This window comes from Stenella coeruleoalba, assembly GCF_951394435.1.
Source record: "Stenella coeruleoalba genome assembly, chromosome: 9".
In the NCBI taxonomy this organism is placed as follows: Eukaryota; Metazoa; Chordata; class Mammalia; order Artiodactyla; family Delphinidae; genus Stenella; species Stenella coeruleoalba.
The window spans coordinates 88,471,350-88,491,244 of record NC_137155.1 but is presented as its reverse complement, the minus strand read 5'-3'; the positions used below and the strand labels follow the sequence as shown (position 1 = coordinate 88,491,244).

At 38.2% G+C, this 19,895-nt stretch overlaps 1 protein-coding gene across 2 annotated transcripts in view; it reads right to left on the bottom strand.

Annotated features, from left to right (window-relative positions):
• The window catches only part of CHRM2 (cholinergic receptor muscarinic 2), an 800,456-nt gene that overhangs the window by 704,329 nt on the left and 76,232 nt on the right, over window positions 1-19,895 (bottom strand). The window contains exon 1 of one of the 2 annotated variants that reach the window (XR_013829692.1): window positions 14,562-14,592. The exons of the other annotated variant lie outside the window; for it this stretch is intronic. The gene's annotated coding sequence lies outside the window, so the exon portion shown is untranslated. Of the gene's footprint in view, window positions 1-14,561; window positions 14,593-19,895 lie in introns of those variants that run through there. 2 annotated transcript variants of the gene reach the window in all.

Sequence of the window (19,895 nt, the reverse complement as noted above, 5' to 3'; positions counted from 1 at the left end):
ATCCAAAATCTTGGAAATAGAATAGACAAAATGCAAGAAACATTTAACAAGGACCTAGAAGAACTAAAGATGAAACAAGCAACAATGAACAACACAATAAATGAAATTAAAAATACTCTACATGGGATCAATAGCAGAATAACTGAGGCAGAAGAACAGATAAGTGACATGGAAGATAAAATAGTGGAAATAACTACTGCAGAGCAGAATAAAGAAAAAGGAATGAAAAGAACTGAGGAGAGTCTCAGAGACCTCTGGGACAACATGATACACACCAACATGCGAATTGTAGGGTTCCCAGAAGAAGAAGAGAAAAAGAAAGGGACTGAGAAAATATTTGAAGAGATTATAGTTGAAAACTTCCCTAATATGGGAAAGAAAATAGTTAATCAAGTCCAGGAAGCACAGAGAGTCCCATACAGAAGAAATCCAAGGAGAAACATGCCAAGACACATATTAATCAAACTGTCAAAAATTAAATACAAAGAAAACATATTAAAAGCAGCAAGGGAAAAACAACAAATAACACACAAGGGAATCCCCATAAGGTTAACAGCTGATCTTTCAGCAGAAACTCTGCAAGCCAGAAGAGACTGGCAGGATATATTTAAAGTGATGAAGGAGAAAAACCTACAACCAAGATTACTCTACCCAGCAAGGATCTCATTCCGATTTGATGGAGAAATTAAAACCTTTACAGACAAGCAAAAGCTGAGAGAGTTCAGCACCACCAAACCAGCTTTACAACAAAAGCTAAAGGAACTTCTCTAGGCAAGAAACACGAGAAGTAAAAGACTTACAATAACAAACCCAAAACAATTAAGAAAATGGGAATAGGAACATACATATCAATAATTACCTTAAATGTAAATGGATTAAATGCTCCCACCAAAAGACACAGACTGGCTTAATGGATACAAAAACAAGACCCATATATATGCTGTCTACAAGGGACCCACTTCAGACCTAGAGACACATACAGACTGAAAGTAAGGGGATGGAAAAACATATTCCATGCAAATGGAAACCAAAAGAAAGCTGGAGTAGCAATTCTCATATCAGACAAAATAGACTATAAAATAAAGACTATTAGAAGAGACAAAGAAGGACACTACATAATGATCAAGGGATCAATCCAAGAAGAAGATATAACAATTGCAAATATTTATGCACCCAATATAAGAGCACCTCAATACATAAGGCAAATACTAACAACCATAAAAGGGGAAATCGACAGTAACACATTCATACTAGGGGACTTTAACACCCCACTTTCACCAATGGACAGATCATCCAAAATGAAAATAAATAAGGAAACACAAGCTTTATTCATACATTAAACAAGATGGACTTAATTGATTTTTATAGGACATTCCATCCAAAAACAACAGAATACACATTTTTCTCTAGTGCTCATGGAACATTCTCCAGGATAGATCATATCTTGGGTCACAGATCAAGCCTTGGTAAATTCAAGAAAACTGAAATTGTATCAAGTACCTTTTCCAACCACAACGCTATGAGACTAGATATCAATTACAGGAAAAGATCTGTAAGAAATACAAACACATGGAGGCTAAACAACACACTACTTAATAACGAAGTGATCACTGAAGAAATCAAAGAGGAAAGCAAAAAATACCTAGAAACAAATGACAATGGAGACACGACGACCCAAAACCTATGGGATGCAGCAAAAGCAGTTCTAAGAGGGAAGTTTATAGCAATACAATCCTACCTTAAGAAACAGGAAACATCTCGAATAAACAACCTAACCTTGCACCTAAAGCAATTAGAGAAAGAAGAACAAAAAAACCCCAAAGTTAGCAGAAGGAAAGAAATCATAAAGATCAGATCAGAAATAAATGAAAAAGAAATGAAGGAAACGATAGCAAAGATCAATAAAACTGAAAGCTGGTTCTTTGAGAAGATAAACAATATTGATAAACCATTAGCCAGACTCATCAAGAAAAAAAGGGAGAAGACTCAAATCAATAGAATTAGAAATGAAAAAGGAGAAGTAACAACTGACACTGCAGAAATACAAAAGATCATGAGAGATTACTACAAGCAACTCTATGCCAATAAAATGGACAACCTGGAAGAAATGGACAAATTCTTAGAAATGCACAACCTGCCAAGACTGAATCAGGAAGAAACAGAAAATATGAACAGACCATTCACAAGCACTGAAATTGAAACTGTGATTAAAAATCTTCCAACAAACAAAAGCCCAGGACCAGATGGCTTCACAGGTGAATTCTATCAAACATTTAGAGAAGAGCTAACACCTCTCCTTCTCAAACTCTTCCAAAATATAGCAGAGGGAGGAACACTCCCAAACCCATTCTACGAGGCCACCATTACCCTGATACCAAAACCAGACAAGGATGTCACAAAGAAAGAAAACTACAGGCCAATATCACTGATGAACATAGATGCAAAAATCCTCAACAAAATACTAGCAAACAGAATTCAACAGCACATTAAAAGAATCATACACCATGATCAAGTGGGGTTTATCCCAGGAATGCAAGGATTCTTCAATATACGCAAATCAATCAACGTGATACACCATATTAACAAATTGAAGGAGAAAAACCATATGATCATCTCAATAGATGCAGAGAAAGCTTTTGACAAAATTCAACACCCATTTATGATAAAAACCCTGCAGAAAGTAGGCACAGATGGAACTTTCCACAACATAATAAAGGCCATATATGACAAACCCACAGCCAACATAGTTCTCCATGGTGAAAAACTGAAACCATTTCCACTAAGATCAGGAACAAGACAAGGTTGCCCACTCTCACCACTATTGTTCAACATAGTTTTGGAAGTGTTAGCCACAGCAATCAGAGATGAAAAAGAAATAAAAAGAATCCAAATCAGAAAAGAAGTAAAGCTGTCACTGTTTGCAGATGACATGATACTATACATAGAGAATCCTAAAGATGCTATCAGAAAACTACTAGAGATAATCAATGAATTTGGCAAAGTAGCAGGATACAAAATTAATGCTCAGAAATCTCTTGCATTACTGTACACTAATGATGAAAAATCTCAAAGTGAAATTAAGAAAACACTCCCATTTACCACTGCAACAAAAAGAATAAGATACCTAGGAATAAAACTACCTAAGGAGACAAAAGATCTGTATGCAGATAATTATAAGACACTGATTAAAGAAATTAAAGATGATACAGATAGATGGAGAAATATACCATGCCCTTGGATTGGAAGAATCAACATTGTGAAAATGACTCTACTACCCAAAGCAATCTACAGATTCAGTGCAATCCCTATCAAACTACCAGTGCATTTTTCACAGAACTAGAACAAAAAATTTCACAATTTGTATGGAAACACAAAAGACCCCGAAGAGCCAAAGCAATCTTGAGAAAGAAAAACAGAGCTGGAGGAATCAGGCTCCCTGACTTCAGACTATACTACAAAGCTACAGTAATCAAGACAGTATGGTACTGGCACACAAACAGAAATATAGATCAATGGAACAGGATAGAAAGCCCAGAGATAAACCCACGCACATATGGTCACCTTATCTTTGATAAAGGAGGCAGGAATATACAGTGGAGAAAGGACAACCTCTTCAGTAAGTGGTGCTAGGAAAACTGGACAGGTACATGTAAAAGTATGAGATTAGAACATTCCCTAAAACCATACACAAAGATAAGCTCAAAATGGATTAAAGACCTAAATGTAAGGCCAGAAACTATCAAACTCTTAGAGGAAAACATAGGCAGAACACTCTATGACATAAATCACAGCAAGATCCTTTTTGACCCACCTCCTAGAGAAATGGAAATAAAAACAAAAATTAACAAATGGGACCTAATGAAACTTCAAAGCTTTTGCACAGCAAAGGAAACCATAAACAAGACTAAAAGACAACCCTCAGAATAGGAGAAAATATTTGCAAATAAAGCAACTGACAAAGGATTAATCTCCAAAATTTACAAGCAGCTCATGCAGCTCAGTAACAAAAAAACCAACAACCCAATCCAAAAATGGGCAGAAGACCTAAATAGACATTTCTCCAAAGAAGATATACAGATTGCCAACAAACACATGAAAGAATGCTCAACATCATTAACCATTAGAGAAATGAAAATCAAAACTACAATGAGATATCATCTCACACCAGTCAGAATGGCCATCATCAAAAAATCTACAAACAATAAATGCTGGAGATGGTGTGAAGAGAAGGGAACACTCTTGCACTGCTGGTGGGAATGTGAGTTGGTACAGCCACTATGGAGAACAGTATGGAGGTTCCTTCAAAAACTACAAATAGGACTACCATATGACCCAGCAATCCCACTACTGGGCATATACACTGAGAAAACCATAATTCAAAAAGAGGCATGTACCAAATTGTTCATTGCAGCTCTATTTACAATAGCCAGGAGATGGAAACAACCTAAGTGCCCATCATCGGATGAATGGATAAAGAAGATGTGGCACATATATACAATGGAATATTACTCAGCCATAAAAAGAAACGAAATTGAGTTATTTGTAATGAGATGGATGGACCTAGAGTCTGTCACACAGAGTGAAGTAAGTCAGAAAGACAAATACCATATGCTAACACATATATATGGAATATAAGAAAAAAAATGTCATGAAGAACCTAGGGGTAAGACGGGAATAAAGACACAGACCTACTAGAGAATGGACTTGAGGATATGGGGAGGGGGAAGGGGAAGCTGTGACAAAGCGAGAGAGAGGCATGGACATATATACACTACCAAATGTAAAATAGATAGCTAGTGGGAAGCAGCCACATAGCACAGGGAGATCAGCTCTGTGCTTTGTGACCTCTTGGAGGGGTGGGATAGGGAGGGTGGGAGGGAGGGAGATGCATGAGGGAGGAGATATGGGAACATATGTATATGTATAACTGATTCACTCTGTTATAAAGCAGAAACTAACACACCATTGTAAAGCAATTATACTCCAATAAAGATGTAAAAAAAGAAATCAATATTGTCTACCTACACAAGAGTGTTCTTCAGGGAAACGGGTATAACATAGTTTTCAGAAGCTCTGACTTTTTCTTATCATTATTGACATCTTTCCCTTCTGAAGCTTTCGATTTTTTTGTTGTTAAAGTATCAATTTTATTTATTTATTTATTTATATTTTGGCTGCTTCAGGTCTTTGTTGCTGTGCACGGGCTTTCTCTAGCTGCCGTGAACGGGGGCTACTCTTCGCTGCAGTGCACAGGCTTCTCATTGCAGTGGCTTTTCTAGTTGTAGAGCACAGGTTCTAGGCACTTGGGCTTCAGTAGTTGTGGCTCGTGGGCTCTAGAGCACAGGCTCAGTAGTTGTGGCGCACGGGCTTAGTTGCTCCACAGGGCCCAGGGCTTGATCCCGTGTCCCCTGCATTGGCAGGCGGATTCTTAACCACTGCACCACCAGGGAAGCCCCTCAAATATTTTCTAACTTAAAGTTTTGTATAGTATTGCTTAAATTGACGTATTTCCAAGACACTATGCTAATTATTTAACGCCTATGAAAGTACTACATTAACAATATATGTCTATATGAAATTACTTGGTAGGTATGTATAACCCTTTAAGTTTGCAAAAAATGGAATCTACCCAAAGATAGGAAAAAAAAAATTCAGTGATACTGCAACTCAGAAAAAACAATGTTTCCTATAGTTTGAGTTTTAAGTCTGTTTGCTTAATTCTTCTATTTAGTTTCTATTCACACTTTTCATTTCACATTCTCTGAGCACCTGAGCTTCTGTCAGCTTTAGAAGAGGTCATTTCCCTAGCTCTTGACTCCCCAGAATTCCACCCAGCTTTAATTCCTACTGAAAAATTGCTGGACATGTTGACAGAAGTTGACATGTTGAAACTACTGATAGGTTTTTTAAGAGTAGTCCGCCTAAGAAGTAGGATAGCATAAACAAAATGCCTTCTGCTCCTGTGAAAATGTACAGGCAATCTCCTTTCCTTTCACAAATACTGAATGAGAACTGTTTCTAACTGCAAAGGTGAGCTGAGTTCCCCCTTTCTGGACAAAGAATCAAACTCTTAATGTTTATAGCCATTAACAATTATAGCTCATGTTTCCCATAATGTCTTTGAATAAATCTGTTCTAAAGAGACTATTCTCTGCCTAGGAATTTCCTTTGCTTTTCTGGATACTATGTGAACCACAACATTCCATGCTTATATTCAGCATTTTCTAAGGAATCCATAACACTTAGGATGATAGGGGATGAAAACCAGAGCTCTCAAAGTTAGCCCCCCAAAACAAATTGGACCTACTGAGAAACAGGGAACAAATGACCCTGAGATAAAACCTACTTCTATCTGACATAACTATCTGCCTCCTGGAATGTCTGAACAGAATTCATACCTGGACTTCTTGGTTCCAGAGCCCTACAGAATAGGTCCACTACCCCTGAACATCAGCTGTTATTATTCCATCAGTCACCCTTGATGTTATCTCCCTTTCACAGACTACACCTGACACCTTTCTTGCTCTGTTGTAGCTCACACCAAGTGCAACTTTTAATCAAAAATATTCATCAATTTTTAGGTACTAAAGGGCAAAGACACAGGAGATAGTGTTCACCTTAAAGGAACACACAGAATTGCGAGAATTCAAACATACAAGAAAATAAGAATAATTCAAAGAACATATGCCGTTATATAAGCATGTTTTTCCCCCAAAAGCCTCAGCCCTATCTTCTCAACTGCATTATAATCTATTTTTGTGCAGGAATCACAAAAATGCTAAAATGGTTTTCTTGAACAGAATCAGAACTCAATAATGACTTTTGAAAGAGTGGATGAAATGCAATTTTCTTTGGCATAATTGTTAATATTTTAGTACAATACTGGGTAGAAAATAATCATTTCTTTAAATACTGACTTCAGTAACGATGTATAATTTAATTGGTTTATAATTTAAATATATTTACTATATTAGTTTGCTAGGGCCACCGTAACAAAATACCACAGACTAGGTGGCTTAAACAACAAAGATTTATTTTCTTAGAGTGATGGCAGCTGGGAAGTCCAAGGTTAAGGAGTCAGCAATGTTGGTCTCTTCTGAGGCCTCTCCCCTAGGTTGTAGATGGTCACTCTGTGTCCTCACATGGCCTTTCCTCTGCGCACACGTGTCTGTGTCCTGATCCCCCTTCTGTGTAAGGACACCAGTCATATTGGGTTAAGGACTCATTTTACCTTAATTACCTCTTTAAAGACCCTATCTCCAAATACAGGTCATGGGAATTTGTTTTAAACTACTAGGAATCAGAACTTCAACATGAATTTGGGGGGTGGGGACACAATTCAGTCCATAAAATGTACTAAAATATACTAGACTCTCACTATAATATTGTTCTCTAGGATTATGTCATGGAATAACTAGGTGAAACTTGACAATAAAGTTCTTTTCACATGTTTATAAAGTGTTTTATGTGTAGAATTTCACTGAATTCTACACAGAAGGTCTAATTATGGCAATGTTTCTGTTTACGATCTTTTGATAAATTGTTTGCAAAAAAAAGGCCATGTGATTCTGCAGTATCCTCTCAAACTACTCTTAGCCATATGTCCCACTTTGGCCAAATAAACATTAGTAAATGTGACATAAGCAGAGGCTTGAAAATCACTTGTGCCTTGGGACATGTCTTTTGATGTTCTTGAAACCCCACGTGAACAAGCCCAGAAGAGCCTGCTGGATGATCAGAAACATATGGCTCATTGGCCCCCATCACTCCAGCCAATTGCACACCAAACCACAGAAGCAGAACCAGCTGAAGTGACTGCATTTACCTGAGTGAGCCCAGCCCAGATCAGCACAACAAACCTCCCAGCCGACCTCAGCCCAAACTACCAACCCACTGAATCATGAACTAAAGTAATGGTTATTGTTTTAAGCAATTAAGTTTTGAGGAAGTTTGTTACACAGCAGAAACTAAGGAATACAATGAAAACCTCAGAACCTTAGAACTTATTTTAACACAAATGAATAGAATTAATATTTGCATGTTAAAGCACCAAAAACAGTTGTCTTCAGAGACTAAAATAGCCTCCCCAAGTCAAGTGATACCATAGTAAATCAGCTACACGATGGCAAAAATCTATTAGCCTATGGCACAGGCAGAGAATGTTGTCAAAATGATGTCAGAATAACTCAAAAGACAACATTAAGGCAGATGGAATCAAATCACAGCTGCTACAGTGGAACATCACCCCATGTTGTAGGATTCCCTTGTGAAATGAGGTAAAGTAAAACTAATTTGGGTGAAGACTAATATAGTGCAGTGGTAGAAATCTAATTATAGACTATTTAGGAGGAGAATACCATAGCATTTTAAGCCATAGCATCAATGGCTATGAAAAGACTTGGCCAAACCAGATATAATCAATAAGTAAAATGATTTACTATTGATTCCTGAAGTGTAGGCCAATGAGGCACAAGCAGGCTAAATATAAGACAAAAAAAGGAAAAGAATGAAAGAAAAAGAGAAAGAAAGAAATTTCATTTCAGCCTAGACTAGCAGTCCCGTTAACAAACAGCAAGCAATTCATCTGGCAGAAGAGGAAGAGACGGAGTTTTCAAATATTGAAGGCTGTGGGTTTTGGCTGATGACTCAGCTTTCTGAGGCAGGCAGTTCCCTGTGCAAAGCCCAGCTCAGCAGCTCTAAGGAGGCGAATTGTTAATTGCTAATTCATCTCACTGAGATAAATGAGTCTGCCTGTCATGGTACGAGAAGACAGTGGCTGCAAAGCCCACGTTGGAGTTCCATGGCCAGATGTGACAGTGTGTAATGAGAGCTCCCTGGGGATCCACTAAGAGCGTAATGCCACCTGAGACCCCTCACCAGAAGGGATTAAAAACTGGGGAACAGAGGTTGGATGACAAACGAGCAGGAATGACTGCAGGAAGGCTTACCAGTAAGGGTGACCAGTAAGGGTGACCATATAGTATATTGTCCAAACTGAGACAATTTGGGGAACATAAGGAGGTGCCATTAATAATTATGCTGAGGCTTCCCTGGTGGTGCAGTGGTTAAGAATCCGCCTGTCAATGCAGGGGACACGGGTTCGAGCCCTGGTCCAGGAAGATCCCACATGCCACAGAGCAACTAAGCCTGTGCGCCCCAACTACTGAGCCTGCACCCTAGAGCCCACGAGCCACAATTACTGAGCCCACGTGCCACAACTACTGAAGCCCATGCACCTAGAGCCTGTGCTCTGCAACAAGAGAAGCCACCACAATGAGAAGCCCACGTACCGCAACAAAGAGTAGCTCCCACTCGCCACAACTAGAGAAAGCCCGCATGCAGCAATAAAGACCCAATGCAGCCAAAAATAAATAAATAAAATAAATAAATTTATTTAAAAAAAAATAATTACGCTGAGACCACAGGGGTGGAGTGAGTTGGAACTGCCCCAACTGGACTCAGGAGTCCACAGACTCTTTATCATATATAAGTATGTATCATAATCAAAGAAAATCCAAAAGGATTTAAAATTTTAAATCTCTTAAAAAGTATAAGGAGATCAAGAAACTGATAGAAACTGTGACTTAGCAAGAAAAGAAAAGACAGTGCAGAGTGAGCCTCTCAGGAAGAGGCAGCCCCGTATTTTCTGTATCCAGGAGTAAAGAGCCTAGAAAGATCCAGAAACCAATCAACCGCCACAGGAAGAAGAGATGCATTGTGGGGGTTGATGACTCACTGCTGAGAGATGTGACTGTTTACGAATCAAAGCTGATCAGATGGTAAACAATATTCCTGACTCAGATATTTAAGAAAGCAAAGAAGCTTTCTGAGGTACATTATCTGTTTAATTTCAGCAAGTATTTACTGCGAGGCAACTCTCTACTAAGCAATGCTGTAGGTGATACAGAGTGTAACTAGAAGACAAGGTCCCTGCTCTCAGGAGCTTACTTTCTATTGGGAGACACACAAGAAACACATAAACATAGGCCCTTATAATCAAGGTAAGAGCTATGAGGAAAATAAGAACATTGTCTATCACTATTACAATAGACAATGTAATAGACAATGTCCATGGGTGGTGAGTGAAGTGATAAATAGTTAATAAGGAAAGGCCTGAGAGGATGACTTTTGAGCTGAGGCTCAGAAACGGAACTGGTCACACAAAGATCTTGGGGAGAAGAACATTTCAGACAGAAGAAAGAGCTGGTATAAAAAGTTCTACAATGGGAACAAGCCAACATAGCTGAAACAAAGGGAGTGAGGGGGAGACTGACAGAAGAGGAGATTGGAGAGTCTCAGAGGGACCGAATAACATAAGAACTTTAGGTTTTCTTTGCATGTGCCAAGAAGTCATTAAAGGTTCTCTGCAGAAAGAGACACAATCCGATTTACCGTTTAAACATAGCACTCTGGCTGTTCCTTGGAGAAGAGGTTGTAACCAGAAAGGAGAATTTCGAAGAATCAGTGGATTGTTACAGCCGTCCAGCAGGGGGGTGACTTGGATTAGTAGACATGGAGAGAAGCTGTTTGGTTTGGGCTCCGTTCTGCTTATGGTTCCGAAGAGAAGCTTGTGTGAGAGAGAAATAAAGAACGAGGTGGGCTTTTACTTGGTTAGCTGTAAGGATAGTGCTATACACTGAGATACTGAAAGCTGGGGAAAAGGTTTCCTTCTGCCTTGGAAATATTAAACTTGAGATGGCTATTAAACAGCCAAACATAAACATCAAAAATATAATTGCATATATGGCTCTAAAGCTGAAAGGAAATGCCAGAGGTGGAGTTGTAAATTTTGGAATCATTGAATATAAATGTCATTTAAACCAAAGGACTAAATGAAATTAGTTATGGAGGAAGAACAAATAGAGGAGAGCGTGTGCCCAAAACCTAACTGTGTGGCACTCTGACATTTAGATGACGTGCTGATGGAGCCAATACAGACAAACAGGAAAAGAGTAGCCAATGAAGCAGAAGGAAAATGCAGAAAATGCAGTGCCATAGAAGCCAAGAGAAGATGGTGCATTAAGAAAGACAAAGCAGTCAGCTACATGCACACTGCAGAGTGACTGAGTAAGGAGAGTACAGAGAGCCATCTTTGGGTTTTATAACATGGAGACTGATAATGAATGACCTTTTCAAAAACATGGTGGGGATAGATGCTCTACTGGAGTTGATTGAGAAGGTAACGAATTGGAGACTGTAACTTCAGACAGGTCTTTCTAGAAATGTTGCTGTGAGTCCTATCTTCTCCTGTAGACTCATGTGAAATGAATAACAGTGCTCCTGGCGTCTAGTTCCAGAGGTTCATTCCAGATCCCTTTTGGTAGCGTGGCAGAAAGCTGACTCAGCCAGTCAGAGTTAGGTCAATAGAAGAACAGGCTGACACACCAGGTGTTAAGTTCCAAAAGTTCTCCCTTTCTACCAAGACCACTTCTGAATACAAAGTGCTCACTCTTACACTGTTATCTAGATAAATGGTTAGCAAACTGGCTCCATGAGTCAAATCTGACCCACCACCTCCTTTGTAAATAAAGTGTTATTGAGACACAGCCATGCCCATTAATATACATACTGGCTATGTCTGCTTTCGCAATACAGTACAGAGTTGAGTAGCTGTGACAGAACCTATGTACCACAGAGCTGAAAATACTTACTCTTTGGTCCCTTACAGAAAAAATTTTGCCAATTCTGGTCTAACAAGTTCCTACAAATATATAGTACCTGTAAATATGAATATATAGTTCCTATAAAAATAAATTTATAATTCCTATAAATATGCAGAGCATTACAGGAGCAAAGTCTTCTCCACTGAATCATTGGTTATAGTGCACCCTGTCCAGCTATGCCCAGCTTGAGTCAACAACTCTCTAGCAAAAGAAGTGCTTGTGGGAGTGTGTGTGTTCTGCTACGTCTCTGCTTGTGCATTTTCCCCTATTACAACCTATTTTATATCTTCACCACTCTAACTATAGTGGCCTATGACTAGGACATCTTTGCCACATGACAGGTAATGATTTAACCATTTCTTCCACATTGTATTGGGGCTTTAAAAGGAAAGAATATGAGAAGTAAATTGTAGATTATTAGAAAATGGAGGATAATATAGATATGTTTTGATTTTCCAGACCAAAACACAAAGTTCCAAAAAGAATAGGATTTTAGCTAGGGATGCTGATTATCGCTGATGAAAAGAGACATTTGATTGGGATACTAAGTCCTTGAATCCTTGAGTAGATGACACTGTAACAGGTCACATTGGTGAGGAGGGAGCCATATGCAGAGAATACACTCCAGGAACATGCAAAGCTCTTTTCCTAGCTAAACCTTTGGTATCTCAGTAGGATCTACTTCCTTGGTAAGCTGGGTGCTGAAAGTTCAGGGTGGGATTTGGTACTCAAATTAGCACTTTTCCTTGTCCCCTTCAGGGTACAAACATAAATAACTAGCTAAATCAGTATCAAACTATCAGCTCAATTGCCAATAAATCAGAATCAGAGGTCATTGCAAGGCTTCCTTTACCACTCCCCAAACCTAGAGTTTGGTAAATATGCAACCCTGATGTACCCATGCAGTTACAGTCTTGAAGAAGCTGAAATTAGGGAATAGAGAACAGCAAGTCCCTGCTAATCCTGGAAGCATGTATAGATGAAAGAGATGTCCTATGTCACTTGAGTCACAGTGCAATGGCTGTGCTCCCATTAATGGGACTCAAAGGCTTCCAAGGACTCCCTAGTTTCACCAGTTGAATTAGTTTCACCCTCCTTGTTGGAGGAAGAGTTTGGATAAAAGGGCAAGAAGTGTTTCTCCAATACTGTTTCTTCCTGAAGAATGGAACAGAAGCCCCCATATGTAAATATTAAGAAGAGGCTTGTAATATTTTCCCCAACACTGGTCTAGATGAGCTATGCGCATTACTTTTGACCCTTTAGCCTTAAGCTTTAATTAAAATGAAGCTGAATGACCTTCTTCTTGGCTTTCTAGATCTTACTACCCTCATAGTGACAGCACGGAAAATAAAGCCCATTTTCCAGAGTTACAAAGTCAATCTCAGCTAAGATGTACTTGCCAGCCTTCCTCTTCTGTCTTCTACCTAGCTCTTCTAGGTCCACCATGATAAGGGACTCCTCCGAATAGAAGTCTTTCCCAGTTCATCTTGCAAGGATGAAAAGATAAGGAGAAAAAAGTCTCCAAAGATATCATCCAGTCCTGAGAGAGATTTTCCTCTACCCACCAAAAGGCACTTATTTTTTGGTGAAGATATATAGATATACAGATTATAGATCTAGATATATAGATAGATATCAGTACACATCTTCTTCTTCCTTGACTTTGGAAAGAGGGAGTAGGGCATGTATCCTTGAGTTCCATCTAGAGGTTATAGAATACCTCTGACAAAGAATATATCATGATGACTGGGAAGAAAATAATTTGCTGTTCTGATTGAGAGGACTTGAAATTGAAAAGGAAGATGAAATATTCTCAGTAAAATGGCAAAAATATTAAGACAGTCAACAACGCTTCTGACATTGAAAAAAAAGATTTAACAGTGGATGAAGTGCCAGATAATTCAAAGGAGAACATAGTTGAAAGTACAAGAATCTACATATATTTTATTTTATTTATTTATTTATTTTGTGGTACGCGGGCCTCTCACTGTTGTGGCCTCTCCCGTTGCGGAGCACAGGCTCCGGACACGCAGGCTCAGCGGCCATGGCTCATGGGCCCAGCCGCTCCACGACATGTGGGATCTTCCTGGACCGGGGCACGAACCCGCGTCCCCTGCATCAGCAGGCGGACTCTCAACCACTGCGCCACCAGGGAAGCCCTATCTACATATATTTTAGTAGATATACCAATGCATTCAATATAGATTAGGGGGGAAAAAATCAAGGTGAACTTGAGGCTTAGCAAAGAAGATCAATTTTACCTCATAAATATGGCTGAGACTTGGTGGTATAGAATTCATTATGAAGACAGTGATCAAGAGGTATATCTTGTTCAAAAGAAACCAATCAGATAGAAATGGAAGCAAAATGAAATTGCAGCCTAAAGAATTTGTAATTGAATGTAAATCTACATATATGAGGATGTCAGTGCCTAGAAACCATTAGGATAAAGGAAAAAAGGAGACTTGCAGGCAGAGGCATAGTGGGAGTGTTCTATAAAGGGTGTTGCCACATGAGAATATATTAATATATTTCTGAAATGGATAACCAAACTGGACTTGAATTATGATAGAAATATAAAGTATGTTAGAAGGGACTCTACTCTCCTGCCTTCATGTGTCCACGAAATAACTTTCATTCCAGGAAAGGACAGCATGCCAGTAAAGCTTTTATCTCTTTTCCCCACCCCTCCTTTAACTCCCCAACATTGGAAGAGGAGGGAATTATCCAACTGGTTAAGTAAGAAGATTCCAACATCAGTTGATTTACTTTTTTGATAGGAAGAAGTTAATGACATAAAAGTCAGATGTCACCTGTTATCTTTCTCTCTCTAAACCCCCTCTCAGGGCTTGATACAGATAAGACAGTGATTCTTCTTCTAGATGGATAATCATCTACCTGGAAAGGAGCTCCACCTTGAAGTTACAGAATACCTCTGAAAACAAGAATATCGTGGTGACTGCCTTAGAGACTCCTCTCCCCGTGAGGACTCCCGAGATCCAATCAGGAAGCACAATGGTGGCTGCAGGTCCCAGTTACCTGCTCCAGTCCAGATCTGGTAATAACAATAATAGAGATAGATATAGATATATTGACCTCATCTGTCTGTTTTGGTGTCTATTTCTCACTTGGACTCCTAAAATTCTAATAATGGGATACTTGAGTTATTTCCATTTTTTAACTATTTAAATAATCAAAAAACCCAGCTCTAAGAAAAATGTTATTTTCAGAGCTCAAGGCACAGGGCTCACTTTGGTCTTATGTCTCCTTCTATCTTTCTGGAGATCCAAAACCTACATTCTTTATGATCCAGCTCAGATGCCTCTTCTATCCCTGACTACCGTAGCCAAGAAAAGTTGAGTGTTCTCTAGATTGTAAATTCCTTAGAGCAGAAACCAACAAATCACAAACTTCTTTGTATGTCATCATCTTTACTTTTAAACCTGCTCCCATCTCTGTCAGCTGAGTTAGGGGTTTCAGAGCCATTCTAGGCTCCTCTTCAATACATGCCCCGTCATATCTCGTCTGACAACATGCTCCACTTACCCTAGACTATTTCAGTTAATTCCTGGTGCCCTGGCATAATTATCAAAATGCCAACTTTCACTCTCAAAAGTGCCCTTTATAGATGATAAATTATATGGCCACCCCAAACCCATATCCAACCTTGCTTCCTTCCTGTGCCTTAAACTGACATCCCTTTTTCCCCCATCCTTAAAATGTAAATCCTAGTTCAGGCTCCCATCAAGTCTTATTATTATAACAGCCTAATTACTCTTGCAGAAGCAATACTTCAATTGTCTTCCACAGCTGCCAGAGCAGTCTGTCTAAAACTCAAATGTGTTCATGCTACTTCCTTATTTAAGACCATTCTATAGCTCCCAATAACACAGGCCCAAACTGCAGTGTTTGGCTTCTAATTACATTTAATATCCCACTCATTTCTTTTGTAAATCCTCTTCTTGTCTTTGCCCATGCTATCTCCTCTACCTGGAATACTCTTTCCTCCCTTGCCTTCTTTCCTCAACTTTTCTGGCAAACTGTTTTTCATCCTTTAGGACTCAGTAAAAGCATCACCTAATACTAGACCCCTTTCCTCACCACCTCTGACCACCCTTGGTTTGGATTATGGGACCTTTCTCCATGTTGTCATAATAACCTTTATTCATCCCTACTGAATTTATAGTACCATATTTTTATGATTTACATGTTTGTTTCTCTCACTAGACTAGGAGATACCTGAGAATAAAGAACTACTTTTTCCTGATTTGGGGGACCATGGTTAGAAATACCAGTCCATAACAGGCAGTCCGTTATTATTTTTTTACACAAAACACTTTAAACAGAGAGAGAAAAATAATACTAGAAGCACCTGTATAACTGCCACTTGGATTTGACCATTATCATTTTACTAATCTGCTTTATCACTTTTCTATTCATTCTTCTATCCATGCATCAATCCATCTTGTTTTTAATGCATTTCAAAGTAAATTGAAGACATTGATGCATTTCACTCCTAAATCTGTCAATATGCAAATCATTAAAGTTCATCACTTTATTTTTTTTCTTTTAAACTTGCATATATACAATGAAATGCATAAATCTTAAGTGTACATTTGCTGAGTTTTGATAAACGTATATATTTGTGTAATTTATCCTTTCTCCATTGAATTGTGTTTTCATCTTTTTCAAAAATTAGCTAAATTTGGGTCGATCTATTCCTGAGCTCTCTATTCTATTACATTGATTGATGTGTCTATTCTTTCACCAATACTCTGCTGTCTTGATTAGTATATCTTTATGGTAATGCTCAAAATCGGTCATTTCTGTCTAATATTTCCTTTCAGCTTGAAGAACTTCTTTCAACGCAATATGGTTCTAGTTCAGGTCCACTGGTGACAAATTCCCTTAGTTTGACCTAAAAATGTCTTCATTTTGCATTCATTCTTGAAGGATATTTTTTCTGGACAGAAAATTCTGGGTTAACAGTTTGCCCTTTCAACTCTTTAAAGATTTTGTTCTAATGTATTTTACCCTCCATTTTTTTCTAACAGGAGATCAGTAATGATTTGAATTTTCATTCCCCTTTATAAAATGTGTTGATTTTCTCTGGCTATATTCAAGATTTTCTCCTAATCACTGATTTTCAGAAGTGTGACTATGTTTTGCATGGTTTTCTTTGTATACATGCCACTTAGGTTTTTCTAATCTTCTCAAATTTACAAATGTATGTAAAAAAAATGGCCATTATTTATGCCCCATTCCCTCTCTCTTCTTCTGGGACTTGCGTTACACTTATGGTAAATGTTTTCATATTTTGCCATGTTTCACTGAGGTGCTGTTCATTTATAAAATATTTTTTCTCTATTCTTCAGAATCGCTAATTTCGACTGCTCTCTCTTCAAGTTCACAGATTCCTCTTTTTTTTGTTTTTCTTTTTCTTTTGGTTAAGCCCATCCAGTGAATTTTTAAATTTTCAAATATTGTAATTTTCAATTCTAGAATTTCCATTTCATTCTTTGTTATTCTTTTTACTTCTCTGCTAAGATTTACTTTTTAAAAACTCATTGTGAGCATATATTCTTCATGACCTTGTGCATCACTATAATAACTACTTTAAAATACTTGACTGCTAATTCCAACATCTGGCTCATCTTGGAGTTGGCCTTCATCTACTCTCTTTCCTCTTGAGAATGAATCAGATTTTTCTGATTCTTTGTGTATTAAGTAATTTTAGATTGTGGATTGCTAGATTATGTTTTATGCCTGTAAAGAGTGTTTTGTTGTTGAGTTTGTTTCTGTTAGCAGGCAATTAGCTTGATAGGCCTCAAACTTCAAGCTCTTTTTCTTGGATAACAGTTTCTATCTAATCCTTAACTAAGCTGCTTGGAACCTACCCCAAACATTTATGTTTCAGGGCCAGTCAGGCGGTCGGGATGCATCTTTAGTCTCCTTCTCTCTGATTCCATCACTTTCCAGAAGCTTTGTTGTCCAGATCTTTGTTATTTGATTTTTTTAGACCAAAAAGATTTCAGGTGTTCTAGCATAGTTTTAGCATCCTACATCTACAGGGCAAGCTGAGGCCTTTACTCAGTTTATAAGCCATACAGATAGGAACTCACCCAGAGCCTTCCCTTTTGTCTAAGTGTGGATTTCCTTCCAGAAACTACCTGCATTTTGTTGCTCTCCAGCACTTTCTGGCCATTGGTTTTGCTTTTTAGTTTTGTTTTATTTTTGTCTAGACTTTATAGTTGTTATCTGCAGAAGGGTCAGTGAGATAGAATCTTATTCAGACATTATTAGAAACAAGCCTCAACAATTCATAAATATTTATTGAATTAAACCTTAGTCTGGCACCTCAAGGACAGAAATCTTTATCTATTTATTTATTGGTATATCACAAATGCCAAGAATCGTGCATGGTATATTTTAAGTACTCAATAAACTTTTGTTGAATAAATGAACAGATGAATGGTTATTACTGTAATGCCTTATGTACAACTGACATTTACATTTCCTGTGCACCTTAACTGACTTTCTCAGAAATTGAACACATACTAAAAAGGAGCATAACCGAAAATCTCTTTTCAAAAATAAGAACTGTTAACATTTTGTCATATTTGCTTTGTGTATCTTTTTAAATGAAAGATTCACAAAATTAGATATAAAGCAGAAGATCCCTTAATATATTAACTTTTTGCTCTAACTTTGGGCTCCAGTGTGTATGTCTTTTAATCTCAATTATAGAGAATCCATTAATCTTTCAATTTTCCAAAGGAAGAAAGGAACATAAAACTCAGGTGGTATAAGTCATTCTTCTAAAAAGAGTTCAGTAGGCAAATACATTAAAAAATGCTATATTCAACAAAATAAAATCTTACATCAAGTCTTCTCAGAGCTAATACATGTTGTAAACCATTGAGGATCATGTGTAGTACCTGACCTTGGAGCACTAGCCTTGGAACACTAGCCTCACGGGACTACTGTTCCCTGAAACTCACTTTGGGGAAAGCTGAAGTGGAATAGCTCCATATTCCTGATGCAGAAACTCGGGCATGAAAAGTCATCCTTTGATTGAGTGGATCAGCCTCCTATCCCTTTTATTCTCTCCTTCCTCCATTGAGCCTGGATTTCATTTCTACCTTTCCTTAAGTAAAGTCAGCCATGATCCTCAATTATTTACATGTTGATCTAAACATAAAAGAATAAAACAGCTGAGCAGACTGAAGGAGCGATTAAGAACCTGGAGGTATAAAAGGCAATTGCCTTCAAGAGGATTCACCCAGCACACAGAGCTTTCTTTCATGATTAAATTCTTTTTGAAATCCTAAATCAAAGGTACAGCCTATCAGAGAGCTAGGAAATCCATAATAAAAAAATGTCATTGATGAGAGCCATTTTTTTTATTATACTGAGTGCTTTTGACAGCATTCGCTGCCTAAGCACATGTGGGAAACTGCAATACATGCTGAATGCTCCCTTTACATACAAAATTCTACAATGAAGTGCCCAGTGAGAGAGAAGAAAAGAAATCAAACACAGTTGGCAAAGTCAAAGCAAGCAGAATTAATGCCTCCGAACCACGGACCAGACATCTCCAGCTCCCCAGGGGGATTGGCTGGAAACTACAGCTTTCATTCAGTCCTTTCAGAACTCTTTCTGCTTGGCTGAGTCAGGACTGTATAGGGGACAGGCAAGGGGCAGGACAACCCAATTTTAAAACTCTTCAAACAAATCCTGAATAGGCATCAGTAGTATTCAAGAAGTAACAACCACGAGTAATAAGTGTCCTTGGGGACCCAGAAACATTTTCTAATCAAGGACTAAAAAGTCCCAAACTGGGCACAGAACATACAAGCCAAGTTAATCAGTTATGCATCTTCTCCTGATAAATATGGTTCCCATTTTGTGGTATTTTCATCTCTCATTTTCACTTTGGAGATATTGATATCAAAAGCAATTTAGGGAAGGGTAGAAGGAAGTAAGAGTCAGAGTGATGGGTTCTTAGATCTGCCCTAGTTGGACAGGCAAGAAAGTAAATTGATAAAACCAAGTAAGCCTTTATATGTGGGAACCCAGAAGTCCACCACATGTGATCAGGGGGATCAGGTGAAAAGCAGTACACTTGCTGGACACAGCGTTTATTATGGACTAAGCATTTATCATTTTCTTTCCTTTTTAAAAACTGAAAACAGTAATTTTCTGATTGCCATAGAAATGGCTTCCCATTGA